Consider the following 22981-nt stretch of genomic DNA (forward strand, 5'->3'; position numbering starts at 1 on the left):
TTTTAGAAGTTGTTCGGCCCTCTAGCCCTCGCCCTTCAAACCTACTCACCATCCCATCCAACCATCCATGGCCCCTCATACCCACAATGCCAACTTGATGCCAATCATGTTTCCCACCCACCTCCACAGCCACTCATACCCTCAATTCGTACCCATAGCCACTAACTTAGTGGGCAGACCTTAGGAACCATGTGGAGATGAGAACAATAAACTTCAAAGATTACAGCTCTCATTCCTACACACGTGATCCTGAAAAAAAAACCTTGTATTCACAAAATCCATTTAAAGCTTTTAAATATTAAATAGTTATGTTCTTATATCAACAAACTTCCATTCAGCCACTAATCATTTAATGGTTTCTTTAAGCTGTGAATCAAACAAGGAACTCAGAAATCCCTGTTGAGGTAATTATAGCTTTTGAAACTCAGACAAGCAGTCATAATGCCACAATAGCCCTTGGCAAAATGTTAACAAAGAACGCAACTGAAATTGCACGACCTGATGCTACATTTTTTCTAATCTACCCCTGTCAATCAAAGCAATCCAGCAGGGACTTTTTAAACTTTCATTGACAGCTGTAGCCTGTTTTTTGTGTTACTTTCAAAGAGCAGGGCATTTAGAAAAAACTCTGATGACAGTTATACAGATCTTATCCACTTTTCAAGAGGGATTAGATCCATTCCATCAATCTGTGTCTCACACATGATGGGTAAGGCCATTGGACCAGCCAAAATGGGTTCTGTTTGAACATAGCACCAAACCCAAATGAAATTGTTGAGTTCAGGCTTCCTGCCTGTGAGAATCATGCCCCTCCCCGATCCCCACCAGCAAAAATTGGATCTGTCAAAAAAGAGGAGATGCATCTGGATTCCGTCTGCCATTTTTAAAGGTCAACTGACTTACCAAAATCCTCTTGCCCAGGGTCCTTGATGTCACCCAACCTTTACTGGTAAGCCCAATACTGTGCAGGACATAGTCAGCTGTGGTTGAAATGTCATCTGGATCTGAGTTTGTTACTTACACTAGGATCACATTTTGCTGAGCGGGGGAAGGGGTAGAATCAGCCCTTTATTGCCTTGGGATAAATCCAAAACAAAGCAAAAATACTTCTGGTGCCAACAATTATGATTCTAATATATAAAATTACATAATAGTACAGAGTCTTGTTTTTGAGGAATGGCATGCAAAGCAAAATTAAGGAGATTCTACTAAGTTATTGTCCTTCCCCACAGCCCCTGATTAACATCAGGTCTCAAAGGTTTTACCACTGTATGAAGCATTGTACAGATTGGTTCAGTTCACAGATTATAGCATAGTAGACCACATTAAACTGTCAGTGTGGTCCAGAGAACAATTTGTTCCAAAATTGTATTTTGTAACGATTCTCTATTAAAGAAGGAAATCATAAAAGTGAGTCTCATATTCAGTTCTAGTATATAAAAGAGCATGATTTACTATATTCCAAATTCACACATTGGGCTGGATTTTATGGTCATGGTGGTGGGCCCATCCACCATGTGGAGAACAGACGGCAGCCCTGTCATGGCCATTCCCAGGGACCCGGATGCAACCAAAGGCCAATCAAGCTTAACACCTGGTCATCCGTTAATACTCTGACCCTGCAGAGCGATACGTCCCAACTCTGAATGCTGCACATCAAACAGGCCAGCAGTGCCACCAGGAATCGGTGGAATTGGTTTAAAGCGTGGGGAGGGATCTTCCCACAAGGTGGCCTGTATTACCAGCAGGACATTCCGCTGAGTACAGGATGCCTGAGCAACAGGGCCTCCTTACAGGCTGCTGTAAGACTCACCGGGGTATATCTGGCAGCTTGCTCACGTGGCATGGATTCCCCCACCTGGCACTTAAAGGGCCATAATTTGCTTCTGGGCTGGATAACAATCCTCGTCTCTTTCCTGTCCCCAGCGATAACACAGGGGAGCCAGGAAGGCAATCGGCTCTCCACCCCAAGCCTTTCTATCCCATTCCCTTGCTGCCCAGCCTGCTTCCAGGGTGGCATTTAATTCCACCCATTGTTTCTGTAAGATAACCAACCAGCTATTACAGCATAGGCAAAGTAACAGTTGTATCACAGCTAATGAAATTACAATGTTCCATAAGTAGGAAGGAAAATATTGTTTTTTGGACGTGACATTACAGATAGTGACATGTTCCTAGTTATGCAAATAACGTAATTGTCACTGACATTCTGCTGGAATGAGAAATTTTACCAGCTTTGAAATTTAAAAAAAATTGTATCAAAGAAAAATATCATTTGAATATGAGGAACCAAAAGTTACATGATAACTGAGTCTTCCTGTTTTCACAAGAGTGTTATTTATTTGTTTTTTTTATACCCTGTATTATATTTTGGGAAAGTTTTGTGCCTAAAAATCTCCAATGAGTGAAATCACTGAATTCTATTTTCACTTCTCTTTTCATCCTAGGTGGCATCCTGCACCATGGGTTATTGCCATTCAACTAGCTTTTTCTATGAAAAGCAATCTCTGTGACAAAACATATTTTTGGAATGTGATCAGATACTGATTTATGTCTCTCAAAAACCTGGTATGATTCTTCTGTTTATAGCCACTCCTTGCATGTACACTACCAAAGGGACTAAAATACAAAGTCATTGGCAATAATTTGCTTATGCAGAGGTACTAATGGTGTCTGCCATTAGTTAGGGTTGACTTTGTCGCATTTAGGTTTTAGAAATTCTTGCATCACAAGTTGCTGAAAGTGTCTTGCCATTCTTTTGACAGCAAAATATGGCCTTTTGAAGTACATAGCTATTGAATGAGATAAATATGGTGGTTGACAGACCGATCTGAGCTTTTGCAACTCACATGATAATTACAGATAAGGACGGATATTTGGCCCATCTACTTCTCCTCCCAATGCTTCCCTGGCTCATTTTTTTTGTTACACCTCTGCACATTACTTTGCGAGATTTTTCTGTGTCAAAGGTGCAAAATAAATGAAAGTCGTTCAATGGTTATTGAGCTATAATTTTAAATTAAGACTTTTTACAACTTTAATGAAGGAAGCTAAAATTCCTTTTCTTTTAATAACAAAAATATTCCTAAACAATGGGTGAAATTTAATGAGTGGCTGACAATGAGGGACAACCCATGGGTCCCACAAGCAATCCTTACAGGATGTAATTTGCAGGCTTCCCGCATGGTGATGATTAGCAATGACAGCAGCATGTGGAATAGCACACCTAAGGGCCTCAATTGGCGATGGGATAGGAAGGTCTTTCATGAGCCTTCTTTTTACAGACTTAATCATGGCAGAAGCAGGAAGATGGTGAGGTTCCCACATTCCCACCCTTCCAACTGATGAATTGCCACCCTGCCACCAAACTCGCCACAGGGAAGGGCATTAAGTTCTGTCCAATGTCTGTATTACAAAGTGATGCAACACAGATACAAAAGGAAGCCATCACATTAAGAAGATTAGCACAAGGTTCTGGGGAAATTCAATATATCATTTTCAGAATAGTACTGCAGTGCCTTGAAAAGAAAATGCACGTGGCAGACACTACTGTGTCCATAGGTTTGGGTTCAGTTTATTAGAAATCTTCATAAGGGCAGCACGGTGGCACAGTGGTTAGCATTGCTGCCTACGGCACTGAGGACCCGGGTTCGAATCCCAGCCCTGGGTCATTGTCTGTGTGGAGTTTACACGTTCTCCCCATGTCGCGTGGGTTTCATCCCCACATCCCAAAGATGTGCAGGTCAGGTGGATTGGCTACACTAAATTGCCCCTTAATTAGAAAAAATTATTGGGTACTCTAAAATTTTTTATTTTTTAAATCTTCATAGACTTATGCCACAACACTTGGAGGAGTTAAGGATTGTATCATTTCAGAAAAAATCCTCCATGTTACAATAACTCAATGCAACTGCAATTCAACAGCAATATCTTTAAGTTACAGTGTACTTTTCAAAAAGCTGACCAGCTGAAAAGACAGCTCTCTCTGGATGGCATTAACCAATCGTGCAGGAGCAGGAGGCTGCTGACAGAGACAGCTGGGGCATAATAACCAGGAAAGCACTCCACAAGTTTAAAGCAAACAGTTGCGGGCTAGAGGAGATTAAGATGGGAAAGGGAGTAGCCATGCAGTTACTTGGAAAAAAAAGGACGATAATTTTAAAATCAAGGTATTGCTTAACCAGGAGCCAATGTAAGACAGCGAGCACAGAGATGATGGATCAATGTGACTTGAAAGTAAAGACAGGCAGCACAGTTTTGGTTGGCTTCAGATTTATGGAGGGTAGAATTTGGGATGTCAGCCAGGAATGCATTGGAAAAATCTAGATGTAACAAAGACATGGATGAGGGTTTCACAGCAGGTTCGCGAGGTAAGTAAGCAGATCAAAAATAGGAGTAGGAGAAAATTCAAATATAAGTAATGATATTCCAATGCCCTGAAACTCCTAATCTTGGATTTTGTTGCCATGCAGTCATTTAAGTGCACTGCATATGATGTGAATGTGATGGATGGCTCTGTCTGAACTTTCACAAGATTCTAAGATAATTGCAGATGAGGGAAGCCACTTGATCCATCTTCGTTCATTCAGGCAGACCTATTAGGCAGATAGGAGTAGCAGTGTGGGTGAAGTAAGATCAGAGGGTGCGTAATACTGATATAAATCAGTGGTGCAAATTTCCTTTTTGTTCAGTAAAGGATTCATAATTAATTCATTTTGGGCTAGAAACAATTGATATTTTCAACACTTAAATTTTAATAATATTGTCTTTCTATGAGAAGGGAGGGGAGCCATGTGAGTTTTTTTTAGCAGTTAACTTGAAATGCTTAACTGTGCTTTGAAAAAGATTTTATAATGTGAGAATGAATATAAGCAACTATATAATGAAAATCAGCTCCTCGTTTTTGACCTCATTTTAGTCATTGTTCCTACAGTGGTTATAATTTAATTGACATCATTTCTGATTTATAAACAAGAAAATGGAGGTTCCATTAGATACTGCTGACAATTGAGAATATAGAAGTACATTTAAAATGTTCTTGGAAATATATCGCCTTTCCTTCACTGTTGCTGGAACTCCCTCCCTTACAGCACAGTGGATGTACCTACACTTCAAGAACTGCAGCGGCTCAAGGCGGCAACTTACCATAATCTTCTGAAGGGCACCTAGGGATGGACAATAAATGCCACCTAGCCAGCGAAGCCCACATCCCGTAAGTGAATAAAAAAAGAAAAAACATGAAATTGTAAGTCCAGAATTAAGCATCAAATTGATTCAAACGACTCAAGGCACATTTACTTCACTGAAAGCACATTTACTTTGATTATTTTTTGCATGAAGAACTTCCAATGCTTCAATGTCACCTTTTTGTCTCGATGACCAGAACTGAAGACTCAAGATGCCATTTGACCAGCACACCGTGTAACTCGAGCATTACCTCCTTTGACTTGTATTCTAGTGTTTGGATCATATAGTTCAACATTCTATTGTCTATTGATTGCTGCTCTGCATTGGCTGTGTGCTTTCAGCACTGATTCTACTCTGACTTGTAGGCCTTTTGCAACTCAACATTTTAACACCATTCATGTGCCCATTTTTCTTCCAGCGTATAGTTTCTAACTTTTGTATATTTCTTTATAAAATTGTTATTGAGTGCGGAACAATAATTATTTATCAACAGTAGTTAATAATAAGTGTAAAAATAATGCACTTTAAAACTAACAAAACAGAAGTACATAAACAATATTAATGTGTGCAAACTATTAAAATGTACGTGCACTGGTTTTCATTGGAACATGCTCTGTTTGCTGCTCGGGAAAAAAATAATACACCATACAACAAAACTCAATGAATTTTGCTAAAATACAATTGTTTTGCTGGCTTGAATATAACTTCTAAACACTTTTATACCACATTATAACAAAATTTCAGCTCTTCCTACACCATCACCTAGTCCCCTCCAAGCCATACACCATCTTGACTTAGAAATATATCAACGTTCCTTCACTGTCACTGGATCAAAATCCTGGAACACCTTTCCTAACAGCACTGTGGGTGTACCTACATCACATGGACTGCAGCGGTTCAAGATGGTGGCTGACCCACCATCTTCTCCGGGGCAATTGGGGTTGGGCAAGAAATACTGGCCTAGCCAGTGAAGTCCTTGGATGAATGAAAAAGAGAGTACTAATTGTAAAATCTCCCCCAAAAAGAAGCCAGTTGACATCTGCAACAATTTGCCACTATCTTCCTACATTATCATACCTGTATGGTTGAAACCATTAGGCATTGGAAATAAAGTCGGATTAGTGAATGAAAAATATATGCTTAATGTTGATAAATTACTGTTGAATAAAACTGAAATGAATGCCATCCAAGGGACAAAAAGGATTTAACAGAGAAATTACAGGAAGATATTGTAAGTAATACAGCATGCCAGGAGATTACAAGGCTGTAATCTTTCCTCACAGCTGAGATAATGATTACAAACTGTGCACACTGCTCTAGTGGTTTCTGACATCATCACAATACTTCAATTAAACTGCATCTTTGCCCTGCCTTGATGATTCAGCAAGTTTGTCCAAATGAGTAGATAAGCCATACAACTAGGAAAGTCCCAGGATCAACTGTCAGCTTTAGCGGATTTCAGCTGGGGTTGCAGCTTAGGTAGTACAACTGCTTTCAGCAATCGTGAATTAGGGAAAGAAAACTGGTAAGAGTTCACATTTCTAATGCCTGTCTGATGACTCACAAGAGATGAGAAGTCAGTATTATATTTTATGTGATGGCTCTCACAGTTAAATATCATCACTCATTGTTGAGTTTACTCAAGCAATAATAGACACTGGGTGAGCTATCTTAAAATAGGTGGTGATGATAGAAGTTAAAGTTAATTCCTTCAAGAGAGGAGTGAAGAGGAGAACTTTGGGAAGAAAACAGTGTTAGTTAACTACTGTAACTCACTCCAAAGAATCTAAGTATTAACTATAGTTGGGTTTCATTATTGCATTTATGAGGTAGCAAACAACAAATTGTTTAAAATAAGAAAAATCTAAACAGGCAAATATCTAATATAATTTTTAAACATTAAATTAATATTTTTGTTCACTTTCATTCATCCATCACCCCTGTGCTTGCTGACCTGCATTAGATCCTGGTTAATTAACACCTAAACCGTATAAAGTTCTCATCCTTGTTTACAAATCTCTCCATGGCTCTCCCCTCCCTTCTCGAAAACTTCCTTCAATACTACCAATGCTAGCTTTCTGCACATTCTTGATTTTAATTGCTCCACCAATGGGGCCATTCCTTCAGCTGCACGGCCCTGAGTGTCGAATTTCCTCCCCCACTTCTCTACCTCTCTTTTCTCCTTTAATACACTCCTTAAAACCTACTGCCTGTCATAATGTCTCGGTGTCAAATTACGTTTGATAATACTCCTGTGAAGCACATTGGAACAATTTACTATGACATAAGCATTATATAAATGCAAATTGCTGTTGCTGTCGAGAACTTGACAGGTTAGATGCTTGAGGGCTATTTCACCTGGCTAGAGAGTCTAAAACTGGGGTCAAAGTTTCAGGATAAGGGGTCAGTCATTGAGGGCTTAGATGAGGAGAAATCTCTTCACTCACAGGACGGCGTGTCTTTGGAATTCCCTACCCCAGTGGCCAGTGGGTGCTCAGTCATTAAGTGTAGCTAAGATGGAGACTTGTAACCTGCACGAGACCCACGGGGCTGGAGCAATCAGTCTCCCCATGAGTCTCGCTGAATACGACCTGTAGGCGGGAAAGTATGCCACAGTCAGGAGCAGCATGGGTGACACCTTGTTCAATGAAAACAGCCCAGACTATTTGTACCAGGTGGCGCAGTCTATGTTTGAAACTTTGCAGCCGGCACCCAGTGGATCTCCGGGACAATCATCCGCAGACAGGGCCGGTATCTTATCAAGTTCAGGCACAAGGTCACATCATGAAAAAGCACCTCGATCACATTCGGCCCAGACGACCAGTTTTATGAAAAATTATTGATTATGTTAGCATTTGCAAATTGCAGAATAAATATAAGTAATAGTGAAAAAGGCATCTAGGAAAGTAATTCACAGTGCCAGGTATATGCTATATGCCGGAAGGGCAACACAAGTTTAATTATTTCCCAATATTTCACTCCTTGCAAATTATCCTATACAGCCAATGGGACCGAAAATGGATGGGGTGGTGATCTAACGGCGACGTTGCCCCCCGACTCGAGATGCGACGTGGCTGGTAAATCATGCGAGATACCTCTAGTGTGATTTACCCAGCTCATCACGCCTTGCAGGATCTAATGGGATCTCGCTAGACATCGCGATCTGGATCCCAGCCAAAATGGGCAGGACCTAAATTTGCACATTTAAGTGTGCAGTTAGGTACATTTGAATATGCACCCGCCAAATCTAACCAGGGAATTGGGGGTTCCGGAAGCTGCAGTGGGGGGGTCTAGAAATCAAGGTGCCACTGGCGAGTGAAGCTTGTTGGTGCAGGAAATGGGATTAAGTGCGGCCTCGGCAGGACATTCCTCACCGAGGTCCCAAAATTAAATAGACTCCCGTTTAATAGCAGGGTCCTTCTTGGGACACCTGGCTAAATGCACTCGACACGGGACTCTTTTTCATTTCTATTCAATTGCGTCCCAGGTATTTCTTTCATCGGCTTCTCCTCCCTGCATCGAGGAGGCAGAATGCAGAAGATGACATTAATAAATTAGCTATCAGGTCATACGTGTACTCAGTCATTCAGGATTTCATTATAATCAATCTAGGGAAAATCTTTACACAGTTTTTTAACATCAAAATGGAAAAATATACACACCAAGCTCCATTAGTTCTAATCATGAACAGTCGAATAGTTCCTGCACTGATGCTGCCAGCCACATTCACAATGTGGGGAACAGTAAGTGCTGCCACTAGCACTGAAAGCAACCAATTGAAGAGCTGTGGTCTCAAAACAGCTTCTCTTCATTCCTAAATTCATAGATACAATAACAACTACTGTGACGCAAGCAAAAGAGCTTGTTTACTTTGTAGGATTCTACCATACTGCAAGATGTCAGATCAGCATAATGCTATAAAGACACTTTCTTCTGCTTTTACTGGAACAGGTTTTTGTTGAAACCACAGAAACAGCCAACAGATGGTACAATAATACACCATGTTTAATAGTACTGTATCTTGCAACAAAAACACAATTCTTTAAACTTAGTCAATATATTATGCATTTATGTTTCAGGTCTGTGTTATTAAGATGAGGGTAAGGCCATAAGCTCTGTAATATTGCATCATACCATATTTAGCATATAATAAGCCTACTCCATTATTGTACTCCTTTTAATTTTTCCAATAAAAAGTATCTATTTAGCACAGTAATATGTTTTGGCGTGAGCTTAATGTTAAAATTGTCAAGTATTCAAAAATAAAATTCCAGATACATGTTATTTGAAAAGAAAGTTACATAAAAGACGTAATGAGCATCTTCTCCTTAAACGTTACTGAGATTGCACAATGCAGTCTCTATATCAGGAAAGAAGAGGAAAGAAAAGTGTATAAAACTACAGGAGCAATACAAAACTATTCCACAATAATCAAACTGCAAATTCCTTGACCAAAGTACATGCACCTACTAGTGAATCATTTACAAATACTGTTTAATTTAAGATTATCGTACAAACACCAACAAAAAAGTGCATGAAACAAAAGTATATTTAGTTGCATATATTAATAACCAATTATCTGAAACTATAAATATTTTTGATTGTAAGACTTCAATCTTCACCTTTCTCAGCTACTTTTTACACAGGAGATTCTTTTTTTGAGAAGGGGTTAACTGTTTGTAATGTGGAAAAATAACGCTCAGCACACAGACACAGCTTATTGGCACAAACTGGGAATTTAAAATCTGGTACTGTAGCTGAAAGAGAAAAAGGAACTTAGTTTTGGCGGGCTTAGCATCACTGTACGATTTGGCACAGAGAACATGCTTGCAAGAAGAGTGATTTGACTGTGAATTAGGAAGAAGGCCCTTGGGCAGCTGCTGTAGATCTTTCTCTCTCAATCGCTCTCACCCCATAGCATTGCAAAGGCCTGACAGAATGGCAGGAAACACGCAGAGAGTGGTCAAGGAAGGATGTGATGTCAGCAACCACTAACAATAAAAGGTGTAAAGGTGCTTCCTTCCTTAAACTGTTCCAGAAGTGCAAAATGGGAACCAAAACTGTCCACTTCCTTCTCACAGCAGAAACCGTCTGAATCTGTTTTACTGCAGTACCCCACACCAACAGTCCTTTTGACAAAGTCACCGAGTAAATGAGTAAAAGGATCACTAACATACAAAAAATAACGTTAATTCACAAGTACTACAACTACTGTTAAGGTAAACAGAATAATGATAATCCCAATAGTTTCTGTTTTTATTATTTGCTATTTTTTAATTAGAATTTATACTTAGAAAACATAATAAGGAAAAAAAAGTTGTCATCAATTTAGTAAATTATCCTGTTTTACAGCTGTCATACCAGCATTTGGAAAACTTTCGTAAAGCAGTAAGCACAATATTAAAAACATAATTTATGATTCTGAACCATTTTATACATACTTTATTACCAAAAAGAGGATCAGTAATTTATCAGGACTGAAACTTTTTAAAATCAAGCTTTTATTTACATTTTATAATTTTAATCAGATGAATTCCAGAGGCCCAAAAAAATAATGTCCAGGACCATAGAAGCATTCCAGAGTTTGTCACTGTTTATCTATATACAGTATTCAAGTCAGAAAGCATTTCAAATAATCACTAAACACATACTGGATTAAACAGAAATGTCACCCAACCTTCATAAGAGCTTAGAACTCACAAAAATAGTTTATTCTCTTTGGAATAAACTTTCCAATTGTACAATTTAGTTTGACCAAATACTGAAAATGATTGTCCGGATTTTGTTTTGAGAATACTAACAACAACAACTTACATTTATATAGCAACTTTAATGTTCCAATGCATCCCTAAGTAATTCACAGGAACACTATCAAACAAAATATCTCACAAAGACAGAGAAGGACATAACAGAGCAGATGATCAATAGGTTGAAAGGAGACTGGTGACGTACAGAAGCAAAGAGGTGTAGGAAGGCAATTCCAGATCTTAGGGCTGAAGCAACTCGAGGCACAGCAAACAATCATTTGAGTGATTAAAATCAGGGATGCTCTTGAGGTTAGAATTAGATGAGTGCAGATATTTCAGAGGGTTATGGGGCTGGAGGAAATTCTAGAGATAGGATGGGGCAAGACCATGGAGGGATCTGAAAACAAGGATAAGAATTTTAAAACTATTTTTAAAAAATAAATTTAGAGTATCCAATTATTTTTTTTCCAAGGGGCAATTCACCTAACCTGCACATCTTTGGGTTGTGGGGGTGAAACCCACGCAAACACAGGGAGAATGTGCAAATTCCACATGGACAGTGACCCAGGTCGGGATTCGAACCTGGGTCCTCAGCGTCACAATCCCAGTGTGAATTTTAAAACTATGACATTTCTTGATTGGCAATCAATGTTGGTTCGCCAGTTCATAAGGGATAGGTGGATGAGATTGGAGTAAAATAGGACACGGGCAGCAGAGTTTTAGATGACTTCAAGTTTACTGAGCATAGAACGTGGAAGACCAACACGGAGGGTGTTGTAATAGCTAAGTCTAGATGTACTAGTGGTATGAATGAGGGTTTCAGCAGCAGATGAGGTGAGGCAGGGGGAAAGTTGGGCAATGGTATGGAGGTGGAAATAGGCAGCCTTAGTGATGGAACAAATGGGGGAATGTGCTCATCTTTGGGTCAAATATGACTACAAGTTGTGATCTGATTTATAGTCTCAGACAGTTGCTAAGGAAGAGGGATGGTGTTTGCAGCAAGGTAGCAGAGTTTGAAGCCGGGATCAGAAACAATAGTTTTAGTCTTCGCGCTTTCTATTAGAGAAAGAGGTAGTGGTGACGTAGAGGTGGGTGTGGTCAATGCACATCTGAGAACTAAAGCTCTACTTGTAGATGATGTCACCAAGGGGCAGCAGAAAGATGAGAAATAGGAAGGGGTCAAGGATAGATCCTTAGTGGCAATAGAGGTAATGATGTAAGAGCAGGAAGAAAAGCTATTGTAAGCGATGCTCTAGTTGCAATTACAGTGATAAGAATGGAACAATACAAAATAATCCCTCCCAACTGGAGATAGTGGAGAGGCATTGGAGTACGATGGTGTTGTTAACCAGTCAACCATGCCAAACGCTGTAGACAGGCAAAAAAGGATTGGGAGGGTCAGTTTATCTTTGTTACAGTCACATAGGATGTAATTTGGGACTTTGAGAAAAGCAGCTTCAGTAATGTGGCAGTGGAAACCTGATTGGCTGGATTTAAATGTGGAGTTTCAGGAAAGATGAGCATAAATCAGGGAGTCCACATGTTAAAGGACTTTGAAAATGAAAGGGAGGTTGGAAGTAGGTGCTAATTTTTTATAATAAGCTTTATTAGTGTCACAAGTAGACGTACATTAACACTGCAATGAAGTTACTGTCCATGCTCCGGCGCCTGTTCAGGTACACTGATGGAGAATTCAGAATGTCTAATTCACCTAACAAGCACGTCTTTCGGGACTTGTGGGAGGAAACCGGAGCGCCCGGAGGAAGCTCACACAGACACAGGGAGAACGTGCAGACGCCGCACAGTGACCAAGCTGGGAATTGAACCCGGATCCCTGGTGCTGTGAAGCAACAGTGCTAACAGTGCTGGGCTACTGTGCTGCCTGTTGGAGGACGATGGTGTTGTCAACCACAGCAAAGGCTGTAGACAGGCAAACAAGGGTGGTGGGATCATGGCTTGCTTTTTTGAGGAGGGGTAATGCGGACAGATTTACAGGAGAGCAGGTCAACATCTGAGAGAATGTGTGAGAATAATGGTGAGGTTATCATGACTAACAACTATTATGAAATAAATCAGACAGCAATTTCTAGGGTATGATATGTTTCGACCATCGCAACCACCGTCATCCACAGTGTAGAGTGGATGGTCCATCTCCGCCGCCTCCTGAGGTCCACAGCATTACTCGTCCTCAGCCAATTCAATTCACTCCACGTAATATCAAGAAACAGCTGAAGGTACTGGAGACTGCAAAGGCTATGGACTCTGACAACATTGTGACAATAATACTGATGATTTGTGCACCCGAACTAGCTGCGAGCCTAGCCAAACTGTTCCAATACAGTTACAACACTGGCACCTACCCAATACTGTGGAAAATTGCCCAGGCATGTTCTGTACATAAAATGCACGACAAATCCAACCAGTCCAATTATGGCACCATAAGCGTCCTCTTGATCATCAGCAAAATTATATAAAGGATCGTCGACAATGCTCTCAAGTAGCACTTACACAGTTTGGGTTTCGCCAGGGTCACTTGGCTCGTGACTTCATAACAGCCTTGTTCTAAATACTGACAAAAAAGCCAAACTCCAGAGGTGAGGTGAGTATGACTGCCCTTAACATTAAGGCAACATTTGACAGAGTGTGGCATCGAGGAGCAAAGCAAAATTAAAGTCCATGGAAATCAGGGGAAATGTCTCCACTGGTTGAAGACATACATAGCATAAAGGAAGATGGTTGTGGTTGTTAGAGGCCAATCATCTCAGTAAAAGTGCACAGCTGCAGGAACTCCTCGCTAATAATCTCAATGCAACCATCTTCATCTGTTTCATCAATGATCTTCATTCCAGCAAAAGGTCAGAATGTTCACTGATGATTGCACAATGTTCAGTGTAATTTGCAATTCCTCAGAGACTGAAGTAGTCTGTGTCCATATGCAGTAAAACTTGGAAAACATTTAGGCTTGGACTGATAAGTGCCAAATCGCATTTGCACCACACAAGTGCCAGGCAATAACCATCTCCAACAAGAGAGAATCCAACCATCTCCCCTTGATATTACCATTGCTGACTCCTTCACTATCAATACCCATTGACCAGAAATTGAATTGGACCAGCCATATAAATATTATGGCTACATAAATGGGTCAAAGGCTGGGGATTCTGAGTCAAGTACCTCACCTCCCAACTCCCCAAAGCCTGTCCACCATCTACAAACCACAAATCTGGTAAGTGGTGGAATACTATCCACTTGCCTGGATGAGTGTAGCTCCAACAATACTGAAGAAGCTCAACTTCATCCAGGACAAAGCATTCCACTTGACTTGCACCCCTTCCACCAAACTTAAACATTCAATCTCTCTACCATCAATGCACTGTGACACCACGGTGCATTATATACAAGATGCACTGTAGCAACTCACAAGGGTTCTTCAGCAACACCTTTCAAACCGGTGACCTCTACCACCTCAGGGGTCAAGGGCAGCAGACACATGGGAACACCATTATCATCAAACCACCCACCGGGCGGGATTTTAAGCACCCCCCGCAGCGTGTTTTGCAATGGTGAGTGTGGCCTGCCATTGGCCGATGACAGAAACTTCCGGTCTCGCCGCTGTCAACGGGGTTTTCCGTTATTCATACCCTCTGCCACTGGGGAACCCACGCCAGAAAGTTGCCATTGGTGAGACTGGAAGATCCCGCTAACAAGTACGGATGGAAAATCCTGTCCTGCATCCAGATTTGGAACTATCATTCATTCTCTGCTGCAAGATCAAAATTCTTGAACTCCCATCACAGCAGCACTGTTAGTTTACCTGTACCAGATATACTGCAGTGGCTCAAGAAGGTGGCTCACTACCAGCTTCTCAAGGGCAATTACGAATGGAAAACAAATGCTGGCCTTGCCAGTGACACCCACATCCCATGAAAGAATGAAAAAAAACTTTCAAGAACACACCTGAAGTAGGCTTGAACACTATAGAAAAACTGAACTTCAGAAATGGAATGCAATCTCTCAAGGGCAAATATGTTTGAACAACTGCAACTATGGTAAGAAAAGAAACAAGCTCATGTGCAACACACATTAATAATTTTGAATACCACCCTGCAGAGTGGATATTTCACCTGCTTTGTTGCAGCAGTAGTTTTACACTGAATTTTGTGAGGCATTTTTGCTAAACACAAGAGCTTTTCTACCACACATTCCATACTGAAAAGTTCTATTTATTCTAAATGTTTGGTTAACTGTCCTGAAATTTATCATGCAGTGCCAAAACTTTCACTGTAGTTAATTAACATGTTGCTCGGCTGTGAAATTGCCATCAGCATCATGGAAGAAATATAAAATACTACTGTTGTCACACTATGATGGACTCATAATACAACTACTTGTTTAGGCCACATTTTATGCATGGCTGCAAATTCATACTTTGCTGCCAACTTGCAACTCAAATAATTTGAATAGAAATTAACTGCAATTTTGATGTAAACAGGCCCTTGGAGATGTTTACCGGATTTCGTCTTTTTAAACATTTAATTGAAAACATTTAAAAGATATACATAATCTCAAAAATACAAAAGCCAACCGCAGCAACGGATGACAAATCCGCCCCCGCCCCCACATCCAGTAAACACCCACACACTCCAGCCCACAACTCCCCCCACAACTCCTCCTCCCACTTGCGCCTGACCTCCTCCACGGGAGCACACTCCCTCTTCATCAGCTCCCCACACATGTCCAAAACACTCCCCTCCCCAATTTCATATTTGGACAAAAGCTTATCCTGCAGCACTGGGGACAATAGCATCAGAAATGATGGCACCTCCTTCCTAATAAAGTCCCTAACCTGCAGCTACCTGAACCTATTCTGCTTTGATAACTGGTACATCTCCTCGAGCTCTTCCAGGTCTGCAAACTTTCCTTCCACGAACAAATCCCTGAAGTACTCTATCCCCACCTGCCGCCACTCCTGGAACCTCGCATCCAACCCGGTTGGTGCAAATCTCTGATTGTCGCAAATTGGCGCACACAACGACGTGCCTTCCAATCCAAAGTGCTGTCAACACTGGTTCCAAACCCTCAGTGCCAGACTCATGGAGTACCGAACCGGCGAGAACAGAAGGAACACCAACAACAGTGTCCTCAAGCTGGTCTCAATACACAAGGCCACCTCCATCGACCGTTCCACCGCTGCGCATTTCGGAGCCATTGTAATGTTTGCTGCCCTGTATTAATTCAACGGGCTCAGCAATACTAACCTCCCTACCCTTCGATCACATTCCAAGCACACCCACCTTCCCAGCCCAAACAAACCTTAAAATCATCCCATTCACCTTCCTGAAAAAGGACTTCGGAACAAAAATAATTAGCTTCTGAAATACAAACAAAAGCTTCAGCAGAGGGGTTTGAGGAAAGGTGGGGGATGTTTGTGACCGTCTTTGAGGAGCTGTTCGTCGCAGGGAGGGAGGTGGAGGGGGGAAGAGAGGGAGAGTGAAAAAGGGGAAAAATGTGAACAGACTGTATAGTATGTTTCCCGGGGTGTTTACATGTTGTAACCTGTTTTGATATATGTTTGTAATAAAATACATTTCACAAAAAACTTTGGCAGCACCATCATCTTCACTGTCTGCACCAGCCCAACCAAAGACAATGGCAGCACATCCCACCTCTTGAGGTCCGCCTGCATTCCTTCCACCAGCCGTGCCAAATTCAGCTTGTGCAGCTGGACCCAACTTCGCACCACCTGTATTCCAAGACAGGGAAAACTCACCCCCACCAACCGAAACGGCAATTCCCCCAGCCTCCTCTCCTGCCCCCGTGCATTAATTGGGAACACCTTGCTTATCCGCATATTCAGCTTGTACTCTGAAAAGTGGCCAAACTCACCCAGAATCCCCATGATCCTATTGAAGCTCCCAACCGGGTCATCACACACTCACCCGCTACTTACCCATATTCATTAAATACAATAATCTGCCCATTGTGCAAACCCACGTTCCCCACTTTATCATTTCCAAAGTTCAATGTCCTCACACACCTAACAGTCTATGGTCTCTCATAAATTCACTCGCCTCTTCTGGTGTGTCAAAATAAAACTCTCGATTCTGGTGTGTGACCCACAGACGAGCTGGATACAATACTCCAAATTTCACCCCCTTCTTGTATCAAGCAGCCTTGATCTGATTATAACCGGCCCGCCACCTGGCCAACTCCGCACACAGGTCTCAACTTCATACCCAGGTCCTGGTAGATCCTCAGCATGTTTCCTTCCCAGGTGCACTTGCTGGTTTGCTTCGCCCACTTCAGTATCTTCTCCTTATCAAGAAAATGATACAGACACACCACCACCGCCCTTGGCGGCTCCCCTGCCTTCGACCTCCTCCTCAGCACCTTGTGCACTCGATCCACCTTGGGGGGGGAAACGGTCAATGACCCCCTTCTCCACCAACTTCTCAAACATACTTGCCACATACTTTGTGGCCTGCATTCCCTCAATCCCATCAGGCTGCCCCACATTCTGGAGATTCTGTCTCCAGGAATAGTTCTCGAGGTTCTCCACCTTCTCCCTCAATTTTTTATGGTTCTCCACCACGAGCACCATCTCAGTCTCCAGCAAGGCCAACCCGTCCTCATGCTCCCCCACCGACTCCTCCTCCTTCTGGAGTGCCAGACCCTGTACCTCCAGCCTCTGCTCCACTCTTTCGATAACTGCCAGGTCTTCTGAGGCATCCTGCCTCTGTTGCTGGAACCTACCATTCAAAACATCCACAAGGTGGTTCAGTAGACCATTAGGTGAGCAACGATGCCTGAGCACCCTGTGCCATCTTTTCCTGTGTCGCACCTCGAATAAACTTTCACTCAAGCTGCTGCCTCTTACTTGTTACACTCCTCGTCTGGTAAGCCATAAACCAGCCCCACTGATGAACTATTTCAATTCCTCAGTGCTCATGCACTTCACACCAGCAAACACCTCCTAAATCGGGTGGGATTGGACCACAAAATTCCACCTTGACTGGGAGCCACCAAATATGCAACCACTCACTCCATGTCCATCTCCGCAAATCCCGTTTACCAGATTTCTTAAGAGTGAAGTCATTATTTTTTGATACAACTGTGTGTGAGAGTAACTTTAGCGTTGGGATTAATTTTAAAATTTACCTTTCTCAAAAGATATTTGTCCTCATGTTAAAGGAGAAATTTATGATCTGCAACTATTTTCTGTTAGTTATCGTTCTGACCTTTAAAGCAATACCTTAGTATTTGTGCTCCTAACAAGCCAATTTGAGACTGGCAGAGTATTGCATCAGAGCTTTTATCAGCCTGCTGACTCATTTTCATTCCAAAATAAGTGGCAACAGAGGGCAACAGAACAAAAGAATATTACACACTATCGTTTATAGTAGGTCATACTTTATGATATCCATCTACTGTAAATGTAGTATCTGTGTTACCATATCTCGACCTTGTGTGGCAAAAAACCCGAAACAATTAGAATTGAATCATCACGTTTCAAATATCTACCCACAATCGTTTTATGTATCGTATACAATAGGCTTTAAGGATCTTCTTTAACAATTAGATTTTAACAACAAGACAAAGGCAAACTATACGTCCTGATCCTTCTGTATCTGGCTGCAGCTTTTGATACAATTAATCACACCATCCTCCTCCAACGTCTCCCTGCAGTTGTGCAGTTGGGTGAGACAGCACTCACCTGATTCTATTCTTACTTCTCTAATGAAAACCAGAAATTGCCATCAATGGCTTCCCTTTCCATTCTCACATAGTTACTCTGGTGTCCCCAACGACCTATCCTTACCCCCCTCCTATTTTTCATCAATATGCTGCCCCTCAACGACTTCATCTGCAAATATTTATGTTTCCACATGTATGCTAACAACACCCAGCTCTAATCTTTGTAAAACTTCTCTGCCCCTCTACTTCTTCAACTCAGACTGCAATACTGGATGAGCAAAGATTCTTTCAATTAAGTATTGGGAAGACGGAAGCCATTGGGTGGGATCCTCCAAAATGGAGGCAGAGTATCCGCGCCGTCGTGAACGCCGGTGCGTTTCACGACAGCGCAAAACGGGCGCGGGCACTACTGATTCTGCCCCCCCCCCGATGAAGGAACTCCCCTCCCACCTCCACAGGCCGCCCCCCGACCCTGTGCTCATAGTTCCCGCAGGCTGCGAGCAGGTGTGGATGGTGCTGGCGGGACTCTGCCGTTTCCGCGTGGCCGCTCGGCCCATCAAGGCCGGAGAATCAGCGCCTGGCCGCGGACAGCGGCCCACGGACAAGTATCGCGTGCCGGCATCGGGGCGGCGTGGCGCGGTTGCGACGATTCTCCGGCCCGGCACGGGGCTCGGAGAATCCCGCCATGGTCTTTTTGGTCCTTGTCACAAACTGCGCTCCCTCACTACTTATGCTGAACCAGACCTGGTGTCACAAGTGACACAGAGATAAGTTTATATATCCACAGCGTCACCAAACCAATCTATTTCCATCGGTGTAACATTGCCCACCGCCATCCTCTCTCAGCTCTTCTGCTCCTGAAACCTTCATCTGCGCTTTTGTTACCTCCAAACCTGACTGTGCTATCACATTGCCAGCTGGTTTCCCACATTCTACCCTCTATCAACTTGAGATCATTCAAAACTCTGCTGACCATGTCCGAATTCACGTCAAAACATATCCCATCGCTCTTGGGCTCACTGATCTGCACAGGCCTCTGTTTAAGATGTGCCTCCAAAGCTATACCTCTATTTTCAAATTCTCATTCATGTTTACAAACTCCTTCAAGGACTAGCCCTCCCTATCTCTGTAATTTCATCCAACCCGAGTATACTCTGAAATATCTGTGCTCCTCTACGTTCAGCCTATTTGGTATCCCTGAATTTATTTAGTGACCGTGCTTTCATTGTCTCGGAATAGGAATTCCCTCCCTAAATATCTCCGTCTCTCCATCTCACTTTCTTCCATTAAGACACTCCTTAAAACCTACCTCTTTGATCAAGCTTTAAATCACCTGTCTATTATCTCCTTAGTGGCTCAGTGCCATATATTATTTTATAATGCCTCTGTGGATTACCTTGGGATGTTGCATTAAAGGTGCCATATAAGTATATAAGTTGTTGTTAAAGCTAGCTTTCCAATTAAGTTTTAGAAAGGATGTTCTCACTAAAACCAGTGCTATCACGAAACTGACATCAGACAGAATGTTATTTCATATCAGAAGTAACCAAACGTTTATAGATCCACTCTCGAAAAATGCCCCAAAGAATTTTGTGATGTGGAGATGCCGGCGTTGGACTGGGGTGAGCACAGTAAGAAGTCTTACAACATACCTCTTCATTCACCTGAGGAAGGAGCAGTGCTCTGAAAGCTAGTGTTTGAAACAAACCTGTTGGACTTTAACCTGGTGTTGTAAGACTTCTTACCAAAGAATTTCATAATGCTGGAATTATTAGTAGCTGCACAATCATCAAAAGCATACCTGTCTTCATAATAAAATGCAGCTGGTCTCTTTAATTTGTTAACATGCAAGCACAAATTCAATCTGTCTGTAAAATAGATTTGTGCTACAATTGTTAAATATTGCATTACAATTGTAGTATTTTTAATTTCAGGAACATTAATGGAAATAAATTAGCTCCAGCAAAGAATGAAAATCGGCACAGCTCTTAAGATTTTAAATCTATTAGTGGCAATTGTTTTTTTCAAGGGCTGATTGATGGTGTCTCTCTTTTGCATGTGTAAGATAATTCAGTTCTATATTTACATCAGGAATGTGGATAAAAGCTGATTGGGGAAACAAGGTACAATTTTCTCACTCAGTATACTTAAAAAAAACTGAGGGGAAAATTCCCTGCTGACAACACTATTGTACACCACTATTGCGGGGTGGTGGACAGTCAGTTTGTTCACAGCTAAATGGCCAAATATTTTTCCCAAATGCTAGACAGCTAAGATCAATGGTCAAATAAAGAAATCAAAGTAAAATCTTACTTATACACCACCTGATTTTCCTCTTTGCGTTCCAGTTGCCAATACAGATAAGGCCAGAAGCAATCAGATGTGCACTGGAGATAGTTTAGCAAGCGAGCTCCACTATCAAAGAGAAATAAATGAGATGGAAAGTATTGTATTTTTAAATGGTAATCCCATTACCAACTGTCCTGAGACTATTTCATCCTTTAAGCGATTTTCCACAGGAGAGAAGAAAGGAAGGAGGATTCTGATATTGACATTTAAACGTTTATATTTTCTTTTGCGCAAAATCCAAGTAACATTTGAGGCAATGGATGCATACACTTTGGCTTTGACGGTGGTTTTTGTTTGAGGTGTCAGGTATGGCTTAATAGTGGCATTGTTGCATGTCAGTAGATCATGAGGCCAACTCCCATACCAGAGCATCAAGTACACAATTTGGGCTGACACATCTGTGGAATACTGAGGTTTGGTGGTGCTGACTTTTGATGGAAAGGTAACCAGAGGTTTTGTCTGCCCACCTAACTGGTCGTAAAAGATGGCATTCTTTCAAAGAAGAGTGGAAGACTTTATCCAGTGTGCTGACCCACATTTATCAATCAAGCAACATCACAAAAAACAAGTCATTTGGTCATTTATCTCATTTGTGCTCTAGCGACCTTGTTGTCGAAAAACTGGTGACCACATTTCTCTACAACATGATTTACTTCAAAAAGAGCTTCCTTGATTGTGAAGTGCTTTGGGAAGTCCTGACATTCTTCCTTTATTTAAACAGTTGGAGCATTGTATATCTCTACCTATGAATAAAACACACCCATAACAATAACAACAATTTACATTTTTATAGCCCATTTAAAACAGTAAAACAGTCATTTGGCGTCTCACAAGAGAAATGTGATTCTGCGTCACACAGGCAACATTAGGGCAGATTGTTTGTTATTTACAGCACAAAAGGAGGCCATTCGGCCCATGGTGTCTGCACCAGCTCCCAAAAGAGCAACCTAGCTAGTCCCATTCCCCAGCCCTATCTCTGTAGCCCTCTAAATTCATCACTTTCAAATATATATCCAGCTCTCTTTTGAAACCTATGGAATCCACCTCCACTATTCTCCCAGGCATTACAGTCCAACTCCTAACAACTATCTGAGTAAAGACGTTTCTGCTCATCTCATTCCTAGATGATCAAAAGCCTGATCAAAGAGTTAGGTTTTAAGGAGTGTCTGAGGATAGAAAGTGGGGAGGCAAGGAGGTTTAAGGAGGGAATTTCAGAGCTTAGGGTTTAGACATCTGTCGGTGCAATTACCAATCATGGAGCAATTTTAAAATTGGAGATGTAGAAGAGATCAGAATTGGAGGAGTGCAGATATCGGAGAGAGAGATAGTGCTTGAAGAACTTACAGAGATAGGGAAAGCTTATGGAGAGATATGAAAATAAGGTTGTGAGCTTTAAAGTCATGACATTGCTTCAGCAGGATTCAGCAAGCACAGGCTTGATGAGTGAATGGGATTTTGCGCGTTAGGACCTGGTCAGCAGAGTTTTGAGTGGCCTCAGATTACAAAGCCAGGAGTGCATTGGAATAGTCAAGTTTTGAGGTAACAAAGGCATGGTTGAGGATTTCAGCTGCAGATGACCTGATGCATGGGTGGAATTGGATGATGTTCCGGAAGTGGAGTTCAAAACCATTGTAATTTTAAAATTGTATCATGTAAATCGTAACATTAGAGAGTTCATTAATTTAATTTATTAAATTTGTGAAAAGAGTTCACTATTTTATGAGCACACAAAAAAGTTAGTGAATTACAATTTTAGAAACATTTAAAAACTCTGAATGTGAGATTTATGTGGCAATAATTAATGCGTTCATTAAAACCACTATTTTGATTATATCAACTAATATTGCTATATTAATGCTAAGTAAAGTTATTATTTGGACTCGTTGAAGCAAATCTAAGTCAGAATGAATGCTTACAAATTACAGAATTATCATGGCATATAAACTATAATTTTAAAATATGACCTTTCAAAAACCTATCCGAGTGCTTATTACCCCTTTACA

At 41.5% G+C, this 22981-nt stretch overlaps 1 protein-coding gene across 12 annotated transcripts in view; it reads right to left on the reverse strand.

Moving 5' to 3' along the window:
* Positions 1 to 22981, reverse strand: part of mef2cb (myocyte enhancer factor 2cb) — a 425410-nt gene that overhangs the window by 206757 nt on the left and 195672 nt on the right. Inside the window, exon 3 of one of the 12 annotated variants that reach the window (XM_072516240.1) lies at positions 5146 to 5189. The exons of the other annotated variants lie outside the window; for them this stretch is intronic. The gene's annotated coding sequence lies outside the window, so the exon portion shown is untranslated. The remainder of the gene's footprint in view (positions 1 to 5145; positions 5190 to 22981) is intronic. 12 annotated transcript variants of the gene reach the window in all.

This window comes from Scyliorhinus torazame, chromosome 9 (assembly GCF_047496885.1).
Source record: "Scyliorhinus torazame isolate Kashiwa2021f chromosome 9, sScyTor2.1, whole genome shotgun sequence".
In the NCBI taxonomy this organism is placed as follows: Eukaryota; Metazoa; Chordata; class Chondrichthyes; order Carcharhiniformes; family Scyliorhinidae; genus Scyliorhinus; species Scyliorhinus torazame.